Source organism: Bos indicus x Bos taurus, chromosome 19 (genome assembly GCF_003369695.1).
Source record: "Bos indicus x Bos taurus breed Angus x Brahman F1 hybrid chromosome 19, Bos_hybrid_MaternalHap_v2.0, whole genome shotgun sequence".
Lineage (NCBI taxonomy): Eukaryota > Metazoa > Chordata > Mammalia > Artiodactyla > Bovidae > Bos > Bos indicus x Bos taurus.
The window spans coordinates 11351210-11374189 of record NC_040094.1 but is presented as its reverse complement, the minus strand read 5'-3'; the positions used below and the strand labels follow the sequence as shown (position 1 = coordinate 11374189).

At 48.0% G+C, this 22980-nt stretch overlaps 1 protein-coding gene across 3 annotated transcripts in view; it reads right to left on the bottom strand.

The window, feature by feature from the left end:
• The window catches only part of YPEL2 (yippee like 2), a 67912-nt gene extending 45286 nt beyond the window's left edge, over positions 1-22626 (bottom strand). The window contains exons 1-2 of one of the 3 annotated variants that reach the window (XM_027519510.1): positions 22479-22621; positions 13023-13247 (exon numbers count right to left, since the gene is read on the bottom strand). The gene's annotated coding sequence lies outside the window, so the exon portion shown is untranslated. Of the gene's footprint in view, positions 1-11905; positions 12017-13022; positions 13248-22478 lie in introns of those variants that run through there. The other 2 variants (XM_027519508.1, XM_027519511.1) reach the window with 2 other exon arrangements.
• Positions 22627-22980: the final 354 nt, after the last annotated feature.

The following is a 22980-nucleotide window of genomic DNA, read 5'->3' as shown; positions in this document are numbered from 1 at the left end:
AGCTTTGTGATTCCCATGGGGAGCAAGGTCACAGAGAAAGAGGGGTGGCTCCCGGGGTATGTCGAGTTAAAGGTCTGAGGGCAAAACCCCAAGCTCTGAGACCCACTCTGCTTCTCTGTGGCTCACATACCTGAGGCTTCTGGATCTACCTATTCCCTGGGCTTCACTCTTCACTAACGGGGGTGGTGTTCCCACTTGCCTACCTCCCAGGAGAGCCAGAGTGTTAATTAACGCCTGCGTCATGCTTTGAAGATAAAATTATTTAGAGAGACGGGGGAGGAAGACAAACAAACTCGGATATTCCTTGCTGCATTATGCCTGGGATCCATCTGGATGTTCGGACAAAGCCCGCCAATCAGTTTTTTCCCTCTAGAGCTCCACTGGAACCAAAGCTTCAGCAGGAGAGCCGCCCTCCTCCCTGGCATCCTTCCCACTGCAGCATCACTGCAGGTGAAGAAGGAATTCATAGGGCCTGGACTCCATCTTAGGCCTGTTCATGCTGATCATGCTCGGCCACCTTTCCAATGGACTCTGAACTCTGTGTTTACTGCCTATGAAAACAACAATAGAAGGATAAGACCCCCTCCAGACAAGGGAACCTTGAAGATCGTATCTAGGTTACTCATCGCCTAAGAGAAAACATACACTAATCACCCCTTCCTCCAGATAGGCCATACATTTTTCTGTATCAATCGGAGTGTAACCTCGGGTTTATCGATTATTGGCTAATCATTTGACTGTTTGAGCACATGAGCACATAGCACGTGAATGATGGGGTTATTGGGACTGTATTTTCCTCGGTTTATGTAAGTCTCAAGGAATTTGGAGCGGTGGGTTCAGACATGTACACATGGGGTATAAAAGATTTTCACAAATGCTGGTTGGGGTCCTTGGCTAAGAGGAGACTCTGCCTTGGGCCCGCCGGTGTAATAAACTGCACTCCACTATCTGCATTGTCCTTCTGAGTGAGTTTGTTTCCCGGAACGCGTGGCTACAACACAGGCCTCTAGGGCACTCTATAGCCTCCTGAGTGGCTAACACCCTTGGCCAGCACTAGGCTCAAGGACAGCAGTGGTCACCATCTCTCACCCTGCATGTCCCTTGAGAGCTGAGCCAAGTAAGCTCCATATCCAGAGTGACCAACTGGTCACCTGAAATGTCCAACTGCTGAAGGGGTTCGGACCTAGAGGGGCCCAGGCACAGTGTCTTGGCTGCTCGAGTCTCCCACTGCTAATTTTAAAGAGGACTAATTGGGGACTTCCCTGGCAGGCCAGTGGCTGAGACCTCACGCTCCCAATGCAAGGGGCCTGGGTTCGATCCCTGGTCAGGGAACTAGATCCTACATGCCGCAACTAAAAAGAACCCATGTGCTGCAACTAAGACCCGGCACAGCCAAATAAATTTTTTTTTTTAAAAAAAAGAGTCATCAGATTAAACTGAGCATCATAGAAATACTTGAAGAATATGGGAGGGGCAGGGGTAAGAGGGGCTTCCCAGGTGGCTCCAGTGGTTTAAAAAAAAAAAAAAAAAGACAGAAAACCTGCCTGCCAACACAGAAGGCATATGAGATGAAGGTTTGATCCCAGAGTCAGGAAGATCCCCTTGGAGAAGGGCACAGCAACCCACTCCGGTATTCTTGCCTGGAGAACCCCATGGACAGAGGAGCCTGGCGGCCTATAGTCCATGGGGTTGCAAAGAGTCAGACACAACTGAAGCGACTCAGCACATGTGCATGGATGGGGGTCAGAATTCACCTGCTCAGCTTTGCCTCAGTGTGAGGCCTGGCCATAATAGGAGACAACACGACCCCTTGGATCAGAGCCCCCGCATCTCACCCCAAGCTTACTCTGCAAACGCTAAGGTTGAGTGTCCAAACCAAAGCCCACAGTAGACCAAGGCTGTTGGGTGTTGAAGTGTTGCAGGTGGTAGAAAGAGCCAAGGACCCTGCTTGGTGTTCCCTGAAAGATCCTAAAACTTTGCAACACTCCTGTGTCATTCTCAGGAATGGCAGCATTTCCAGGAAAGGAAGTGGTGAAAAGTCAGGGGGTAGGGGTCAGGAACAGGAAAGCCAGGGCAGGGGAAGCAGGCGGGAGGCCTGCCCCAGGCCAGGAGCTCCTGAAGGCCAGGGCCCCCGCTGCCCAGTGGAGAGCAGGAGGAACACCAGCTGGCCTGTCCGCCTTTGATCCAAACTTGCGGGAAGGCGAGGGAACAGTGAGCCCTGGCTGCCAGTCTGGGTTTACAGAGCAGCCCCAGAGTCTGTTTCCTTACACACGCAGACAGCTGAATTATGCATTTCCCCAGAGTAGAATTATTTCTTTTTTCACTTCTCTTCTGTAGGAAACCCCCCAAAAAAAGTTCACAGGCAGGGATTTCTGGTTGTGCTCAGCTTCAAATGTGAATCTCAAAACTTACGCAAACCTTTGGAGAAACTGGCATTCATAGTCTGCTTTAAACATGCATGTGTCACATACAAACACAGTCATCCAGCTCAGAACTTAAGAAGAGAAAAACGGACCATGCAAGCAACATCGCAGGCTGCCTGGTGCTAGAAAAGCCCCGAACAGCCTTGGACTTTGCTCTACAGTTGCTCTGCTCCTTGCAAAGTCTCCACTCATTCCTAGGAATTGACAGGAACCCACAAAAGGTGACTCCTTCCCCAAGATGGAAAGAAAGAAAAAGTGGCTTGCTGAAATATGAATCTTGTTCAACTGCTGCAGGGCAAACAAGAAGGAATAAGAGGGGGAAAGTGGAAAGTAACGTGAAGGAGGATCAAGAGGGGGGGTCCTTGAACCTGAGAAGAAAGGAAAGAATGGGCTGAGCCAGAAAAACTGAAGAGCTGGAGACCAAAAAATAATCACCAATTACTGTCTCCTCCCCTCTTAAGGCCAAATATTGAAAGCTGCTTCCTTAAAAAGCAGTCCATTTTTTAAAAGGAAGTAAAAAGAAGTCAGTTGTTAGGAAGGAAGATGAAATAGCTTTGTTTTTGTTTTTTTTTAAGGAAGAAATTAAGGCTAAAGGGCTGCAGAACTCACTGCATTTTAATCTCTGGACTCTGGTACCTGCTAATGGGGCCACAGGCTCCATGGGGCATCCTGAGTCCACCTTGCTGAACACGTTGTGGAGTTTAAATTGATTTCCAACAATAATCAAATGAGCTCAATATTTAAAAGCCTCAGGGCACGTGTACAAATTAAACACCATTTTAAGCAAAGTAATAATCCATCACAGTAGAAATTAAAGGGAGATTTGCTACCACCTCCAGCTGGCCCCTGCTGGTCGGCGTGGAAAGAAAAGATGTGAACTATTATGATTAAAAACAAAGACCTCAAATACGCCACGCTGAGAGCCAAACTCAGAGGGAGCGCACAGCGAACCTAGACATCCCACCTCATGGACTGGGCTTTTCTACCAGAAGCCACGACTGCAGGTGGAATTCAAAACAGAAACTTCTGCGTGTCCCCAGGAGGGAGGGGAAGGAGGTACCGAGCCCTCAGGTAAGTCATGAAGGGACTGGGTAAGTGACAGTGAACAAGGTTGCATCCGATCTCACAGAGCCTCAGAAACGGGGAGGACGGAACTCGCTGGGGGAAGTGACCCCCCTACCAGCCACAGGACAGGACCACCGCGAGGCGTGCGTCAGTGCTGTCGCTTCATCGTGGGGTGTTGTTCTGGAGGAAGGCAGGCAAAGACGGCCTGGAAAAGAAGTGGGCCCTGCAATCAGAAACTGGTGATAGGGGACTTCCCTGGTGGTCCAGTGGTTAAGACTCCACGCTTCCAATGAAGTGGGTGTGGGTTCGATCCCTAGTCAGGGAACTAAGATCCCACAGGCTGGCCAAAAAAATAAATTTAATAAAATAAAAATAAAATTGTGAAAATGATAAACTAAAAAGAGAGACTGGTTCTGCTCCACTGTAGCTGAGGGACTGTGGCAAGTTCTTCAACTCCTCTTACCCCCAGCTTCCCCAGTTCTAATAAAACCGACATACTCAGGGTGAGAAGGATCAAACGAGAGGTATAAGTACATGCACAGCACTGACATACAAAACACCAGAATTGTAGCTATTACTATTTTTAGTGGTCAATGAATTAAAAAAAAAAAAAAAGATGCTGCTGCTTCAAAAAAAGAAGAAAAAGAAAAAGGAGGCCAGAGAGTTCAGAGACAGACATGGTTTTCCTGCCGCTTCATTAGGATTGTCTAGCTTGTCTTCAAGCAAGGTGGATGGTACCATTGGGATCATTGGGATGACATTTCTCTAAACCTAGAATTCTCCTCCCAAGGTGGTGAGCACACCGGAGGAACCGCAGCAGTGTTCCTTCCCCTAAGGGGCGATTTCCCTCCTGGCCATGCTCACAAAGGCCCTAAAGCACTGTCAGGAACACAGCATCGCTGATGCACACAGCCCTGGCAGACAGCTGAGTCTCCTTCCCCCCTAAACCCACCTTCTGCATTTCAGCCAGTGTTATGTATTTAAAAAGCAGATTTGACCATCTCATCACTTTCATGTCCTTCATAAAGGCAATACGAGGCAGTGGGTGAACAGATGGATTTTGGATATTTAACAACAAAAAAAAAAACACCTAATTCAAAAAGATCTATGTACCCCTATGTCCACTGCAACACCATTTACAATAGCCAAGATATTGAAGCAAGTGTGTTCACTGATGGATGAATAAAGATGTGATATATAATATATATATTTATTTATTCATATATACACACAATGAAATATTACTCAGTCATAGAAATGAATGAAATCCTGCCATTTGCAACTACATGGTTGCACTTGGAGGGTATTGTGCAAGGTAGAATAAGTCAGAGAAAAACAAACACCATATGATTTTACGTATATGTCTAAAAACAAAGCAAATGAACCAACATAATAAAACAGAAACAGAGTCACAGATACAGAGAACAAATTGGAGGCTGCCAAAGAGGAGAGGTGTGGGGGTACAAATAAAACAGGTGAGATACAAACTTCCAGCAGTAAAATGAGTCATCAGGATGAAATGTACACACAGAATTCAGTCAGCAATACGGTAATAACTTTGTACGGTGACAGGTCTTACTGTGGCGGTCATTTCATAATGTATGAAAATATTAAATCACCATGTTGTATACCTGAAATTAATATCATATTGTGCAATATGTAATTAATTACAATTCTATTTTTAAAAAGGGCTTTTGGAACCAGACTCCGAGGATTTCAAATCTCAGTTCAATAATTTATTAGCTGTGTGACCTTGAATAACTTAACTCTCTGGGCCTTGCTCTCTTCATCAAAATCTAGGAACACTAATAATGACCTCATAAGGCTCTTATGAGAATTAACTAAGCTAAAACCTATAAAGTACTTAACATACGCACCTGGCATATAGTAAAGAAAGAAAGAAGTGAAGTCGCTTAGTCGCTCCTTCTCCAGGGCATCTTCCCAACCCAGGGACTGAACCCGCATCTCCCGCATTGCTGGCAGACTCTATCAACTGAGCCACCAACGGAAGCTATCTATCTATATATAAATGCATACATACATATATATATATCTGTATCTGTTGAGGTTACAGCTTAACCATTTTCCAGCTTTTCCATCTTGTACTTATTGTAGGCCCTAAAGGAGGAAATGGCAACCCACTCCAGTCTTCTTGCCTGGAGAATCCCATGGACAGAGGAGCCCAGCGAGCTACAGTCCATGGGACTGCAAAGTCGGACACAACTGAGCACAGACGCATGTATTGTAGGAACTCTTAGGAATCCTAAGGAGGATTTCATGCTGCCTTTAAGGATAGGAGGGTAGGCGCTTGTTGACTGACTAGCTTGTTCCAGGAAGAAAGAGAGAAGACCCAACTGGAGGCAATAAACAGGCTGCAGTGGAAAGGGGACAGGTGAGCCATTCTGGGACTGGGGACAGAAAACAAAGAGACAGAATGGCTGCGGAAAACCTCTGTCCCAGGAGATACCCCTCTCTCTTCCCCGTTTTCCTGATCTCACCAGAATCCTCGACCCTGACCAGGGAGCAGGGGGCCCAGTTTCCCTGGGCTGCCACCTGAGAGAAGAGGGTGGTGGTTATCTTCCCCTGGTGAGGAGGACAGGATTAGAGGTGGACCTGGATTCTGTCTTGGTTCTTCTCACTAGCTGCATCGCCACTGGGCAAGCTGCCTGAAAGAGGCTAACAGTGCCTACCTCGTGGAGGAGACAAAAGCATCAAATGACATAATGCAAGGGAAGCATTCAGCAGAGCACCTGGCATGTGGCTGGCACTCCGTAACCTTGAGAAGCTGCGATCATCCTCACCAGCAAGAGAGAAAAAAACGCGGGAACCCTTCCTGTTCACGAGACCCGAATGAGCGGTGCTCCTGTCTGCCAGGTTGACTCATGGTGGTTAGAGGGTTAGGCCTAAATTAATCCACTTAAAGGTATACTGTGGTTTAAGCAGGTTCTGGTGGCTTAGCTGGGGATCTGACATTACTGCAGTGTCATTGTGAACAACAGACCACTCCATCACTTCATGCAATGGAAGGTTTCCTCTGCAGTCTGCATTGACTCTACTGATCCCAGGAGGGGGCTGCTACTGAAAACATTATTGAAACTCTGCATTAAAACTGCCACAAGCTGATGTGCAAGGCAAGTGGGAAAAACAATGCTATCACTTCATGGTTAACCACTTTATACCTCTGAACTCAGGTGGTACTTTAAATACATCTAGTTGATGAAAAATAAATAAATAAATAAACCATTTGGATATTCAGGAAACCACTCGTTCATAAACAAAACCAACCATTCATCTCTATGTTGGATACAGGGTCTAGTCTTGATTTCAGGGGGATTATCTGTCAGATGATAATCCTACATGATCTCTAGGATTCCTTCAGCTCTTAAAATCCTGATTTCATGTTGTAATGATGTCTCTGCCAGCTGAACACTGCCCCAGAGTAAACTGCCCACCCACCAACCTTCTGTTTTTCGAGGTCACAGAAACATGCCAGCCTCACAAAGTCCACTGGCTCAACAGTGCTTTGCAACATCTGTTAGCAAAACAATATATTTACCACATGGCCCTTAGTTCAGCACTCTGCCTGGGAGGCCCCCATGTGAGGCTTACATCTGTTAGAACACCTGCATAGAGAAGAGGCACTTCCTCTTGAATATCCTGAAACTTGAAAGTAATTTACTAGTCATTACATACAAACAGCTGTTGCTAGCTGCCTAGGAAGAGATCAGATATTACTTTGGGTTGTTTCTACAACTCTAACCAAATACGATCTGTCTGAAGATTCATTACGAAGCACGTTTGGCTCAAGTTCATTGATGGCTCCCTTCTTTTTCTTATACAACATCAAGATCCAAAAAGGATTTAAGGGGGCTTTACAAAAGCAGAAATCATACAATACTATTGAAATAGATTAAGAAATTAGGGTTGGAAGAATTAAAGAACACAAAGAGAGTTAGGACACAAACGCATGCTATTAAATTGCTAAAGATTTACTGAATTTCCACTGCAAATTTGGCTTTGAGCTCCCCAGGAACCAAGGCAGGAAAAGAAAATACCAGCCGTATTTCCTATGAAATAAAAGCATCTTGGTTGTTCAGGATACAGATTCTCTGAGAGACATTTCTCCTCTGGGTGGTTGCAGGAGACAATGAGCAAGCCAGGGGATAGAGCCCCAGTGGGTCAGCCCTTTCCACCCCGGAATTCTCTTGCAAGTCTTTCTCAGAGGCCCCTCCATGAAAATGGACAGCATGAGGAACACTGAAGGGCGATTCAGTAACTGGGATTCTACACGGGGTCAAATGAGGGCGGCCCAAGAACGTGGCTTTCGGATGGTCTGGCTGGATCCAGCGATATCGACTCTCCGGAGGAATGGGAGAGCTACACAGCCTTCTGGCAGCGCTCCACGAATATCATTTATCACAACCAGGCTTTTGAGTAACAAAAATATGGGCAGCCTCCAACATGCCAAGTCCAAACACTAATACTTTTGAATGCTAGCACTTATTTGGCCCTGGTGCTGCATTCACTCTCTCGCTGGGCTGTTTTTTTCCCCTGAAACTCTCCCTTACAGGCCTTCTCTTGCCTCTCTGAGCCTCAGTCTCCCTGGCAGCTCTTCCATCCTCCTCCTTGGAGGAGCTTCCACCATATATGCCTGCCTGCCTGCCTGCCTGCCTGCCCTCTCCCCTCCCCCTCCAGCATTCTCATCCACACTCAAGTCTTCTAAATACCTTTCTGGATTCCTTTCTTTCTTTAATATTTATTTATTTTTATTTATTTGGCTGCACTGGATCTCAGTTATGGGATCTACTTCCCCGACCAGGGATGGAACCCAGGCCCCCTGCAGGGGAAGCGCAGAGTCTTAGCCACTGGATCACCAGGGAAGTCCGTGGATTCCTCTCTACAGGGGGACCCCTTTCTGGCTCCTAGGAAAGCGCTTCAAATTCCCAAAGCCAGCACCATCTCTCACCCTCCCCCGGCTCCGATCCCCTGTCCCCCTCTTCTGTCCCCTCCTCTTGGAGGCCCAGCTGCCCAGGCAGGAAACACCCTTTCTTCTCTCTCCCTTCTGTCACTCACACACACCCCGTCTGTCCCCTACACAGCTGACTGCCTCGACAACCCACCCTCCCACTGTCGCCCTCAGTCCAAGCCGCAGCATTGCGAGCCAGGCCCTCTCTCACCCTGCACTTCCTGAACTAGGCCCCCTGACTCAGCTCTTACCTCTCCAACCCAACTGTTCTAGAACTCTATTTATACAGCACAATCTGATCACAGTGCTCTTCTGTTTCAAACCTCCAGTGGTTTCCTAGCAGCCTGCAAGACAAGGTTCAACCCCCGTTAGGTGGCACTGAAACCTGGGCCCAATTCTCTGTATCTTCTCGTCAGCTTCCCACACTGCTGCAAACCTGTTTCCCCATCAGACTGAGCTCCTTCATTACCTTTTCTCAAGTTATTTCAGCCTCCTGCAAAGCCTTAACCTATGTTCTCTGCCCAGTAAATACCTGCTGCTGCTGCTAAGTCGCTTCAGTCGTGTCCGACTCTGTGCGACCCCATAGACGGCAGCCCACCAGGCTCCCCCATCCCTGGGATTCTCCAGGCAAGAACACTGGAGTGGGTTGCCATTTCCTTCTCCAATGCATGAAAGTGAAAAGTGAAAGTGAAGTCACTCAGTCGTGTCTGACTCTTCGCGACCCCATGGGCTGCAGCCTACCAGGCTCCTCGGTCCATGGGATTTTCCAGGCAAGAGTACTGGAGTGGGGTGCCATCGCCTTCTCCGCAGTAAACACCTACTCATCCCTTAGTACCCAGCTCGAATAAGACCCTGAAGAGGGACTTCCCTGGCAGTCCAGTGCTGCCAATACAGGGGATGCAGGATCGGCCCCTGGTTGGGGAGCTTAGGATCTCACGTGCCTCACAGGCCAAAAGAAAAAGAGAGCCTAAGCAGAGCTAGGGGCCCCCTTCATCCAGCATGCAAAAAAAGCTGTTCTCTGGAATGGTACTTTTCCACTCTCAGGCTGGAAACTTTCTGTATCAGAGGTTCAGTCTCTACCCGCCCACCCCCCTGGGTTCCCAAGGACTCCTGGTAGCCAGCACACTGGAGATTCTTGATAAATGTTAATTAACTGAGTAAAGTGAGTGACTGTCATTGGCTCCGTGCTGCTCTATACAGCTGATATTTTTTATAGTCTCCTTACTTTGCCATTATCCAGTACATTTAAGATACTGAATTCTGGGCATTACATAGGACTCACACACCATTAATATTCCACAAACTCTTCTGATGTAAACTCACTTGGGCGGGCAGGTTGAAACCCAGGACTGTGGAGCCCTATCTCTGACAGGCCCCACCATAAAAACCTCTGATGGTTTTACCCAGCTGCTGTCTGCTGGCAGAAATACTTTCCATTCAGCCTCCCCTGGCCCTTCCCACCACTGCCCACCTAGGGCAACTTCCCAAGGCACCCTTCCCAGGCTGGCAGTGGCTTCCAGACCCCTAGAGAAACCCCCAGACTTCCCACCCAGGAACCTTCTCTTCCAGGATGGTCCCCACTAACGCCCCAAGGCAGTCTGAGCTGCTGCTCTTGGTAAGAATGAGTCAGAGAAAACGCAGTGTCAGACTTGGTTCAGGCCAAGAAGGAAAGGGTCCGTTGACCTTGCCTCTGCTCCACGTTTCAAAGAAACCAGATCGACCCACTTGCAGTCCCCAGGGCCTGGCACCTTCAGTGTCAGTCCTTCTTTTGTGCTTGGCCATGCTCAGAGAGGCTAATCCTGGTTAAAACAAAATGACTGCATTCCTCCCATGATCTGGGGCCCAGACAGGGATCCAGCCCATTCCTCTGTCCCAGACAAGGCTACATGTGAACTGTTATGTAAAGCAGCCATTTAGAAGATCTGTAAAGAAAACGTCTTGGAAAGCAGAGTAAGAGATATGGCCCGTCCTCAGATTACTTCTCAAGGGAACCCTCACCTTAGACTCCTCCAACCCCCACAAGGCCAGGCCCCCAGCTCCACGTGATAGCACTTGCCACTGTGGTTACTGAGATGATTATTTGATTGTCGCCTGTGTCTCACACACTCAAAGATCCAATATTGTTTACTGAATAAATGAATGTCTTTTGGAACAAGGGCACTGTGTGACCTTGATTTCTCTTTAACTGCTGCTCCCCTAGGGCACAGCTGGGGCCCCAATTAGCTACAAGCCATCCATCCCAAATCTGCCAATACCATTCTATTGTTCCGCTGTCAGCATGCCTTTGGCTTTCTCACTTTAATCTCCCAATTCAAATAAATCCAAAACTCGACTCTGACATCTGTGGCTGGGCTCCCTGCCTTTCCACGATTGGAATTTGGAAACTGGACTTAAAACTCAGGAGAAAAAAAGGGCAGAGGCACTTTCCAAAGGCTGCCTGTATGTCCAAAGTCTCAGCCTTCACCACCCTAAAAATGGATGCATTTTGTTCTAAGAATTAAACTGTCACCTAGCGTGGCCATTTATTGAAGAAATGGAAAAGGAACAGGGTGGGGGAGACAGATTCATTCTAGAGCAAATTTCTGGATTCTTCCTGTTATGGGAATGGCAGATTTTAGTAAGAATGACAGCCTCATCTCCTTTTCAGCCTGGCACACTAGGGGGCCAAGCATGTTGCCAGTGCAGACTCTTCATATACTTTAAGAGGCCTCCACAAAGCTACTAGTTTATGGGCTAATCTTCCCGCTAGATTGTGTGTCATTCCTGATCACGTCTAGGAACCACATCCAGTTAATCATCTGTCATAGCCAGCCCAAAGCCCTGCTGGCACTACGAGCTCAGAGAAGGAAGGTAGGAAATGAGCAAAGGAGGTAGGAAGAGTCACTGAGGCCTTTCAGCAACTGTCAGAAAGCCTCCAGAACTCCACAATTTATTAATTTCTTACCATGGGCCCATGAGGGGTGAAGCACTTGATATGTATTATCTCAATCCTCACAACAACCCAGACAGGCAGGTATTATTATGATTACTCCTATTTGAAAGATGATGAAAAAGCCCAAGAGAAGTTAAGCAACTTGCCCAAGGTCACTCTGCTAGCAAGTACCAAAAAGTGAACTCAAAGTGTTTGCTGCTCAGTAGTACCTGACTCTGTGACCCCACTGACCACAGGACTCCAGGCCCCTCTGTCCATGGGATCCTTCAAGCAAGAATACTGCAGTGGGCTGCCATTTCCTTCTCCAGGGGATCTTCCCTAAACCAGGGATCGAACCCAGGTCTTCTGCACTGCAGGCAGATTCTTTACTGTCTGAGCCACCAGTGGCTTAAATAGAAAGTACCAGAACTGAGATTTGAATCTGGGAACCAACCCCCTCCAGGGGATCCTTCAACCAAGACATGATAGAAAGTGATCTGAAGAGGTTCATCCTTGGTCCTGAGCCCTCTAAGACAATACCTCCCGGAGAGAGAGACTAAGTCAATTAATGACAACGCAAAAGATGTCAAGTTCTCTCAAAACATCTTCAGACTCCCAGGGTTGGCCCAGTGCGTCAACTTTTAATTGCAGCAACCTGAGAAAACAAATGAGGGAAGAGAATAACCTGAACCAGAAGGTGGGACAGCAGATTGCTGCTGCTGCTGCTAAGTCACTTCAGTCGTGTCCCTCTCTGTGCGACCCCATAGACAGCAGCCCACCGGGCTCCCCCGTCCCTGGGATTCTCCAGGCAAGAACACTGGAGTGGGTTGCCATTTCCTTCTCCAATGCATGAAAGTGAAAAGTGAAAGGGAAGTCGCTCAGTCGTGTCCGACCCTCAGTGACCCCATGGACTGCAGCCTACCAGGCTCCTCCGTCCAGGGGATTTTCCAGGCAAGAGTACTAGAGTGGGGTGCCATTGCCTTCTATGGGGACAACAAATTAGGCACAAGAAAAAGCTAGTTTTCAGTTCTTATCATCTCTTCACGCTAACGGGATATTTGGCTTTCAGGCTGCAGTTATGGGTGGAAATACTTTTCCCCTCAAATCCTGAAGAAAACAAATTAAGAATCATGTAAGCAAAACTAACCAAAAGCCCTATCTAATATATATTTACATAATACACGTTTATACCATTAGCACAGCAAATACTGAAAGCGAATCCTTTCTACCTTATGGTCCCTTTGGAGGTGGGTCAGTTTAGGTAGGGACACCCCAACAAAGACGACAGTGCTCAAAGAAAACGATTAAGGGGGAACAAATACAATGGATGATACACAGGGACGCACAAACAAAAGAAGAATAGGAAGAGGCAAACACAGAAACTAAGGGAAAGGAGGCCAAAGGTTAAGGAGGTTTAGCAGCTGGTTTCTGCCTGGGAGAGCAACTGCCTTACTGATTTCCAGACAGAGTGAGGTGGGCTGCGAAGAAAAATCTAGGAAACGGGGATATGCAGGGGTATTATTTGTTTATTCTTATTAGATTCCCTATCCTGAAAATTCTGATTCTATAGGCCTTTAGCTGGGCCAGGAATTTTTAAGACAATCAAGGTCGAGAATCCCTAGGGACAGTCTCACTTTTGAGGATGCCGATTACCTACGTGTGGTTTTTCCAGTAGTCACGTATGGATGCTGAGAGCTGGATCATGAAGAAGGCTGAGCGCTGAAGAACTGCTTTCAAAGTGTGGTACTGGAGAAGACTCTTGAGAGTCCCTTGGACAGCAAGGAGATCAAATTCATTGGGAGAAGTGATGCTGAAGCTCCAATCCTTTGCCACCTGATGCGAAGAGCTGACTCGCTGGAAAAGACCCTGATGCTGGGAAAGACTGAGGGCAAGAAGAGAAGGGGGTGACAGAGGATGAGATGGTTGGAAGGCATCCTGACTCAATGGACAGGAGTTTGAGCAAACTCAGGGAGATTGTGAAGGACAGGGAAGCCTGGAGTGTGGCAGTCCATGGGGTTGCAAAGAGACACGACTGAGCAACTAAAAAACAATAATTATCTATGTCAGCCAGACCTGTTCACAGGTCTTCATCGTCCAGAGTTCTGCTGTGAATGTAAGTCACAGTCCACTTCTGTGGAGCTCCTCGACAGCAATGGCAACCTAAGCAATTTCTCCCCGCATCACACATGCCTCCTGGCATTCCTCATACATTACCTCTCAAGCTCGTACCTCCGTGCCTTTGCACACACTGTTTCCCCTGGCATGTTTCTTTCTGCATGCTGAAATCCTCTTCGCTCTTCCCAATCCTATCTCCAAAACGCCTACCCTTCTTTCTGTATCGCTGTAAGGACTTTAAACTCCTTCTACCTTGTACTCTGGTTATTGACAGAGACGCCTTAATCACTCCTATTTGAGGATTTGCTCTTAGGGGCCATATTATAACTTATCTTTTTCTCCCAAAGGTCTTATCATCTGTTGAATGATGATTACCCAGGGAAATAAAATAAAACCAAGGTTGAATTTCAGCCCCAGGCCAGAGGTTCCTTTTCTCTATCTCAAAAAAGGAATCAAAATTTTCCTGACTCAGGCAGGATATGTTCTCTTGCCCCAGGTATTCCCACCCAGAACACCATGGGAAAATTCATCATTAGGCAGGTCAATATTTCCTATAACAAAATTTCACATCAGCTAAAATAAAGCCACTTTCTTCTGCCCAACTGATCTCAACCCCTGTTCACACCCAGTGGACTCAGTCAGTGGCACATATTTGGCTTCCCCAGTGGCTCAGTGGTAAATAATCTACCTGCCAAGCAGGAGACATGAGTTCTATCCCTGGGTTGGGAAGATCCCCTAGAGAAGGAAATGGCAACCCACTCCAGTATTCTTGCCCGGGAAATCCTATGAAAACAGAGGAGCCTGGCGGGCGACAGCCCATGATGTGGCAAAGAGTCAGACACGACTTAGCGAGTAAACAGCATCAGGCACCCATCTGCCATCTGGATATCAAGCCTTTCTTTCATGGCGAGAAACAGCCACGGGAACTCCAGACACTAGAGGCTGATTTCATCCTGAGCAGGGACTCTCATTCCAGCTAAAACCCACTAAGTCTGGACACACTGCATTCCCAAGACCACAGGGGAGGCCTGACTGCCCCGTAACACAGGAGACCGGAGAGGTCGGTGACCCAGCCAGGAAACAGGGATTCAGGAGGCAGTGCCACACCTCACTGGCAGATGCTGCTCAGTCCCATCCCAAGAGAGAAGGGAGGCTTTGCCTAGTATTGAGACATTATGACTTCTTTAGAGTTTAAGTCAGGAGTTGATACTCTTCCAGAATGCACAGGAGTTGTAAGAGCCCTGGACCTGAGAAATAAAAGATACAGTTTACAGTCTATCCTGTGCCCTACTTAGTTCTGTGTATTAATAAGCAAGTTCTTATTGCCTGTTTGAGCCTCAACGTTTGTGTCTCTAAAATGTAACACATAAAATGAATTTGAATGCCCAATCCAGCAAATATCTAAATAATACAGAGTTATAAACCATTAGCTTGAAAGCAGGGAAAATAAAAGGATAAAGTTACCACTGGAAAAAATTGGGATACAGGGCCCAACAGTTACTAAAGTCAAGCCACAAATTTGTTTCTCTGCTTCCTGGCAGCCAAAGCAAAAAGAGAAACATGATCAGTTACACCCAATTGTCCACAAGCAAAGTCATGCCAGTTCCCTGGGACAGGCAAAGCTTTTCCTGGCACCAGATTCTGAAAGAAAATTTCTCCAATTTACTTAACAGAGACATTAAGTGAAGCTGTAGCTTAAGTCTTCCACAATGTAAACTCTTAGAAGAAATATAGTAGCAAGTTACATAAAGCTATTTTGGAGAGCATCAGTCCATAAAGCAAAGGGCAGGACGCCCATCTCAAGTTCATCTCAGTGAAAGTAATTCTGGCGGGGCTGAGCTAACATGGCCCAAGTATGCAGCTTTCAGTTGGCCCAACTTAAATCAAGGATAAAACTAAGACCAGGTAGACAACTTGTTCTTCCAAACACTTCTATAAATATTACTTCTTCCACATGGATGTTTATTAAGAGTTAGTTAGCAGTTTCCAATTAGATGACTTCTACATTCCATTCCAGTTCTGATAAATCTAAGTGACCTTTTTGGTCTTCATTTACTTATATTAATTTAAAATTTGGTAGTTTTCCCCGTCTTACTGCACTCCCAAATCAATGGGAATTCCTGCCAGTGAGAGAGAGAGAGAATCTAACTATTAACATTACTCTCGCTATTAATAGCTAATACCAAGTGCTTATGTACCAGGCCCGGGGCCTGGGTTCCCGTGCATTCTCTCATTTAATCCTCCCATCAACCCTGTGTGATAGTAACTATTATTAGTCTCATTTAACAAATAAGGAGTAGAGACTTAGAGAAAATGTCCAAGGTCACAGAGCTTTCTGGTTCCAAAGTCAAGATTCTTAGTTCTACTCACAGTGCCTAGTATTCATGAAACATGATTACTAAGTTTGTCCGAACAATGAAGCCTAGAGTGAGGCTAGTAGAGCAGGAAAGAGTTATTAACAACAAAAAAAATAACAGTAGAGCTTTTAGAGACTTTGGCAACCTATAAAAAGAATAAAAGGATGAAAAATTTGTGAGAAGCAGAAATCCCAAAAGAAAAGTAATTCCACAGGAACAGGAATTCTCAGGAAAGGGAAGAGAAAACTTCTTTTCCTCCTCTTCTCTTGAAAACAAAATATTATAAAATAGATAACCAATGAAAACCCACTACACAGCACAGGGAACTCTGCTCAATGCCCTGTGCTGACCTAAATGGGAAGGAAATCCAAAAAAGAGGGGATATATGTATTACATACACACACCTGATTCACTTTGCTGTACAGTAGAAATTAACAACATTGTAAACCAACTATACTCCAAGAAAACTTAAAAAAACCAAACAAACAGAAAAGAAAGTCATTTCCTACTCTTCAGTTCAGTAGCTCAGTTGTGTCCGACTCTTTGTGACCCCATGGACTGCAGCACACCAGGCCTCCCTTCCATCACCAGCTTCCGGAGTTTACTCAGACTCATGTCCATTGAGTCGGTGATGCCATCAAACCATCTCATCCTCTGTCGTTCCCTTCTCCTCCTGCCTTCAATCTTTCCCAGCATCAGGATCTTTTCAAATGAGTCAGTTCTTCGCATCAGGTGGCCAAAGAATTGGAGCTTCAGCTTCAGCATCAGTCCTTCCAATGAACATTCAGAACTGATTTCCTTTAGGATGGACTGGTTGGATCTCCTTGACGTCCAAGGGACTCTCAAGAGTCTTCTCCAACACCACAGTTCAAAAGCATCAATTCTTCACCGCTCAGCTTTCTTTATGGTCCAACTCTCACATCCATACATGACTACTGGATAAACCATAGCTTTGACTAGACAGATTTTGTTGGCAACGTAATATCTCTGCTTTTAATATGCTGTCTAGGTTGGTCATAACTTTTCTTCTAAGGAGCAAGCATCTTTTAATTTCATGGCTGCAGTCACCATCTGCAGTGATTTTGGAACACCCAAAAAATAAAGTCTGTCACTGTTTCCATTGTTTCCCCATCTATTTTCCATGAAGTGATGGGACCAGATGCTATGATCTTAGTTTTTTGACTGTTGAGCTTTAAGCCAACTTTTTCACTTTCGTGTTTCACTTTCATCAAGAGGCTCTTTAGTTCCTCTTCACTTTCTGCCATAAGTGTGGTATCATCTGCATATCTGAGGTTATTGACATTTCTCCCGCAATCCTGATTCCAACTTTTGCTTCATCCAGCCCAGCATCTCTCATGATGTACTCTGCATATAAGTTAAATAAGCAGGGTGACAATATACAGCCTTGACGTACTCCTTTCCTGATTTGGAACCAGTCTGTTGTTCCATGTCTAGTTCTAACTGCTACTTCCTGACCTGCATACAGCTTTGTCAGGAGGCAGGTCAGGTGGTCTGGTATTCCCATCTCTTTAAGAATTTTCTAAAGTTTATTGTGATCCACACAGTCAAAGGCTTTGGCGTAGTCAATAAAGCAGAAGTAGATGTTTTTCTGGAACTCTCTTGCTTTTTCGATGATCCAGCAAATGTTGGCAATTTGATCTCTGGTTCCTCTGCCTTTTCTAAATCCAGCTTGAACATCTGCAAGTTCACAGTTCACGTACTGTTTAGGCCTGGCTTGGAGAATTCTGAGCATTACTTTACTAGCGTGTGAGATGAGTGTAACTGTGCGGTAGTTTGAGCATTCTTTGGCATTCCCTTTCTTTGGGATTGCAATGAAAACTGACCTTTTCCAGTCCTGTGGCCACTGCTGAGTTTTCCAAATTTGCTGGCATATTGAGTGCAGCAGTTTCACAGCATCATCTTTCAGGATTTGAAATAGCTCAACTGGAATTCCATCAATTCCATTAGCTTTGCTCACAGTTTCTACTCTTAAAAGACTCTAAACTTTGACTCTCTTGGTCATTCATTCATTCATTCACTCCAGCAACAATTCGATATTTACCCTGTGCTACTCCCTGCCAGGCACTGTCAGCAGTGAGCAAGACACAGGAGCCTCCAATCCAGGCATCAAGTAGACAATACACTTCCAGATGGTATTAAAGTGCTTTGAAAAAAAAAAAAATTAAGGGGATTAAGAGAGGCTGAGGGGCAAGGAAGGAGGACTGTTCTAGATAACAGATCAGGAAGGGGCTCTCTGAGCAGCATTTGAGGGAGCCCAATCATGCAAAAATTTTGGAGTCCAGGCACCAGCAGAAAGGCCCAACGACAAAAACAAACCTTACATGTTTTAGAAACTTCAGGAAGGCCACTGCAGTGGACTGAGGCCAGACTGAAGAAGAAAAGACCAAGTGAAGACCGGTGGGGAATGAGGTGGGAGAAGATGGGAGATGGGGCTACAGGGAAAGGAGGTGGACGCTTTCTGAAGGGTAATGGGAGGGGCATAATCCTACTTTAAAATCTCTAGGGCTGTGGTCAAAGCTCCAAGGGACTCCAGAGAGATGTAGTATCACCTTTTGTTAGGGATAGTATCACCAAAATCAAAACTCTTAAGGGAATCCCTTTAGCCTGTAGGCCCTGGTTTTCCATTGTTTGTTGTTGTTTAGTCCCTAAGTTTTTTGCAACCCCATGGACTGTAGCCCACCAGGCTCTCTGTCCATGGCATCTCCAGGCAAGAATACTGGAGTGGGTTGCCACTTCATTCTCCAGGGGATCTTCCTGACCCAGGAATTGAACTGGCATCTCCTGCACTGCAGGCAAATTCTTTACCACTGAGCTGCCAGGGAAACCTGCTTTCCATCACTAGATGCTAAAAGTAAATAAAGCAGTTCCTTTTCCAGAGCTTTATACCCTCTTGTGATGAAGGGAATGCAATTGTCAGAGCAACTGGTGGTTTGGTTGACAGACTCTAGGGAAATGCCAAGATAATTTATAAAGAAAACTGATCCAGACCTCTATTTGAATCCCACCTGCTCTTCCTATCCTAGGATGTCGTATCCTTGGCTATCCTTTTGTTGCTTTCTTTTCTTTTCCAGAGGCTCAAAACTCAACACTCTCCATGTGAGCTGCCTGACCAAACTGAATATTATTAAAGTTAATTTCAACAATTCTACTGTTAGCCTTCCCAAATAAGGCATACCCTTGGCAGGAAGGACCACAGAGTATGAATTTGAATTTGAATCTTTTCTGAAGCTAAATTGCAGCTTTGATTAATTCGAGGAAACTTCTTTTACCAACGTGTTTGGACACAAGAACTAAGAGGGAAACATCCAACATGTGGAAGCAGCAGCTGTGTATGTTTCTGCTTGAAAGTAGAGACAGGTAAAGCGATGTGAAAGTGCTAGTCGCTCAGTCGTGTCCGAGTCTTTGCGATCCCATGGACTGCAGCCCACCAGGCTCCTCTGTCCATGGGATTTTCCAGGCAAGGATACTGGAGTGGTTTGCCATTTCCTTCTCCAGGATCCAACCCCAGTCTCCTGCATTGCAGGCAGATTCTTTACCAACTGAGCTACCAGGGAACGGGTAACAGAGACAGGTAATAGCATCAGAAAACGGTGACTAACAAGATACACCTGCACACAGGAGCCGAGCCATCACCCAGGAAAGAAGCTGGGCTGAGGTCGGCAAGGGGGCATGGAAACTTGTTGTCACTTCTTATTAAGAGACAAACCCCTGGCTCCCCTCCCCGCTCCCAACAACAACAAAAAATCACCAGTATGCCCTTCCTCCAGATTACACAGCCTGGAACACCCAGATACTAAACAAAATCAACCTTTCCTGCTGGCCAGACTATTAATGTCCCAGGCACAATGACTGTTACCATCAACTCAAAACCATTAAAATCATTCAAACACTGAAAATTCACCTAAATCTGGGAATAATGCAGCAGGTTCAATGGCACTACTCACGACCCCAACTCCACACACCTAGAAACATCCAGTCGTACAGAATAGTGAACAGCAGCCCTCAAATGGACTGGAGCAGGGTACTGTGGGAGTAACAGGGCCTATGCCTAGCTCTCAGGGCCAACGCGTCAAGCCAGGTGAAAGCAAACACTACACCCTTATGTTTCAAAGCCCAGGCCTGCAACAGATGAGTGGTCCTGGGTTTGAATACAGTGTGGGTCATATAATCTGATCAAGGCTTTGCATATCATTGTTCATTGCCCCAAATTCCCACTAGTTCAGAGTTTCTTATCAACCATCTGCCTCATAACTTCATGGCCCACTTATTAAAAATGTCCCCCACTGACAATAAACATCTCCAGACTGGACTTACAAACTACATGTTCAAACATTATCCAGGTCGTCTTTATGCACATTTAAGTCCGAGAACTTCAGCAATGTTTCTGCAAACTGTGGGCCATGAGTCATAACCAGCAGTTGATATTTTTTTTAATTAAGTAGGAAAAAATTATAAATAGAACACACTGCAGGTAGTCAGGGCAATTATTGTTTCTGGGAACTTAAGCAGTTACGGGCCTCTGTGCAGTGATGTAAAATGTATTCATCACTGTGGTTCAGTTTGAAAACCACTCTCCTAGAGGGATGAAGGAATATTTTTATGGAATATTTTACGCTATTCCTATGCACGGTGTTTATTTTCCATTTTTCACCCCTAATTCCAAGCTTCTGGATTTTAGTTCAAGCACAAGTTATCAAGACACAAAGGCTGTTATCAAATCCTAAACTGATGAGGCAATGCCAAACTGAATAGGGGCATCAGCCCAAGGCTCCTTCCTGCCCCAGACCCTTCTCAAGGAGCTGCGGATACGGAAAGGGGCCAAAGGGAAGTTTGCACAACTCTCCCCAGGCTGGACCTGTTCCTTGGTAAAGAACGTGCACGCTCATTATCATACATTAGAAGAATTTAAGTGTTCCCTTAAGAGGGGGTAGGGAGCCGGGGGCAGGGGAGGCTCAGTCTCAGCCTAAGGAATAGAGAGAACTCAGCTTCAATCCATCAATGCAGTCCTGGGGCAGTGACTAGGTCAAAGGAAAGTCAGGGCAGGGTGAATCCAGGCCCACTGACCACAAGGCCCTGAGCTCTCAGAATCAGGACAGCACTGGACAGCATCGGGCATGTGAGGTCTCGTCTCACCCCAGAACCAGTGACATCAGTTGCCTTGGGCAAGTCACTTAGCTTTTCAGTCCCCTAGGTTCCTTGTATGGCCAATGTTCTTGGAGCAAGTGGAACACAAGGAATCAGACAGCGTCCCTTCTTGCCCAATGCTCTAGGACAGGCAGCCCCATCTTGCTGGACCAGAAGAGAGGAACATGGGAGAAAGAGGGAGCGGGGAGAAGGAATAGCTGGGACTTCTCTGGTGGTCCAGGGGTTAAGGCTCCAGCTGCCATCGCAGGGGGCGTGGGTTCCATCCCTGGTGGGAGAACTAAGATCCCGCCTGCCAGCAGGATGTGGCCAAAAAAAGCAGCTAGCTGTCTTTTCAGCTTTTAGACTCATCAGAAGCAACGACTTTCTGAAAACAGACTCAAGACTCGAGGAGAGCAACTGACAAGGAGGCCAGAGCTCAAAAACAAAAAACCCAGCGAAGCCCAGGAGCGGTTTCCCCGTACCATTCAAAGCCGCGGGACTGCGGGCGGGTCAGCTACATCACAGAAAAACGGAGGGCGCTCACTCCCTTGGCTTTGTAAGCTCTTGTAAGCCGAGAGTGAAGTCAGAGGTGGCAGGCTCCTGGGCCCGGTCCAAAAGAACAGGTGGTTCCCCTCCCCCCCACCCTCGCCAACAAGAGAAAAGTCACCACTTGGGGTAAAGATACCCAGAGGAGGTCAGTGGCCAGGGAGGATGCACCTGAAGCAGTGCGAGGTCGGGGCTGCCCCGCCAGACCCACTTCCCGAGAGATACTCGCTGGAGAGGCCCCTTGATTCCGTCGGGCAGGAGTGAACTCGCGCCCACCTCTTTGGCAAGGGCGCTGGGGAGGCGCCGGGAAGCGGCCAGGCAGGAACTCGGCTGCGGTTACCTCTGCCCGGGGCCGGCCAAGCGCTCCTCGGAGTCTTGAGGGCGGCCAGTCCCCCAAAAGCCGGGAGGGGGGAGCACCGAGGGCGGCGCCCCGGGACCCAGTGTCTCCAGCGGAGACCCAGCGACATCGGGGACAGCAAACGCCTGGAACTCCCACCCTGGCCCCCCACCCACTTAGTCCCAACCCGCCGGAACTAAGCTGAAAAAGGCGCGGCCATCGGGTCTCCAGGTTCACACCCCCCACCCTCGCCCCGCGCGCTCCAGACCTGCCCGGCTCGTCGCCCGGGTCCCCGGCCCCGATCCGGGGACCTGAGCCCCCTCGGCGCCCGCCGCGGGCCACAGCCAGGGCCCCGGCAGTGTTTGTAAACAAACCGGTCACGTGGCCCCGGCGGCTCGCTCCCCGCCCCCTGTGCCCGCGGCCCCCCGACCCCGCCCCGGGGCGACCCCCGCGCCGGACCCCACCTCGGCCGCGCCGGCCGGAGGGTGCCGCGCTCGCTCCAAGGGAGCCGGGCCGCCGGGGCCCCGGGGCGGGATGGAGGGGGACGGGGACGGGCGCCCCGCGCTGACAGCGCGCCCCACGCCCACGCGCGCCGCGCTCGCGTCTCACTCACCAGGCAGCCAGCAGCCCCGTCCGGCCCGCGCCGCGGTAGGCTCCGCGGGGATGCGCAGCAGCGAAGGACCGCCCGGCCGGATCCCGGGCCCCGGGCGCGCTCTTAAAGCCACAGCCGCCGCCGCCGCCGCTCCGCATCCCTCCGGGCCGGGCCGGGGGCTGCCGGGTGACGGACACGCTCCCGCGCCTATCCCCTCGGCGCAGCACATAGCAACACGCCGCGGGTTGGCTGCGCCCGGCCGCAGCCCATCCGCCGCGAACCAATCAGCGAAGGACGGAACTCCGCCCCCTGCTTCCCAGACCTCCGCCCCCCACCCCCCACCACCCCTTCGGGCCCCGCCGTGCTTGGGTGCGGGGTGCGGGGCGCGAGGCGGGCGCCGGGATCTGGCCCCGAGGAGGCTGAGCCCGCCGCGCCTGGCAAGGCGGGGGGCGGCTGGCCCGAGGAACGGGAGAAAGGGTGATGACGATGGGGAGGCTCTCGGCGCCCGGGCGGAGACCGTTTA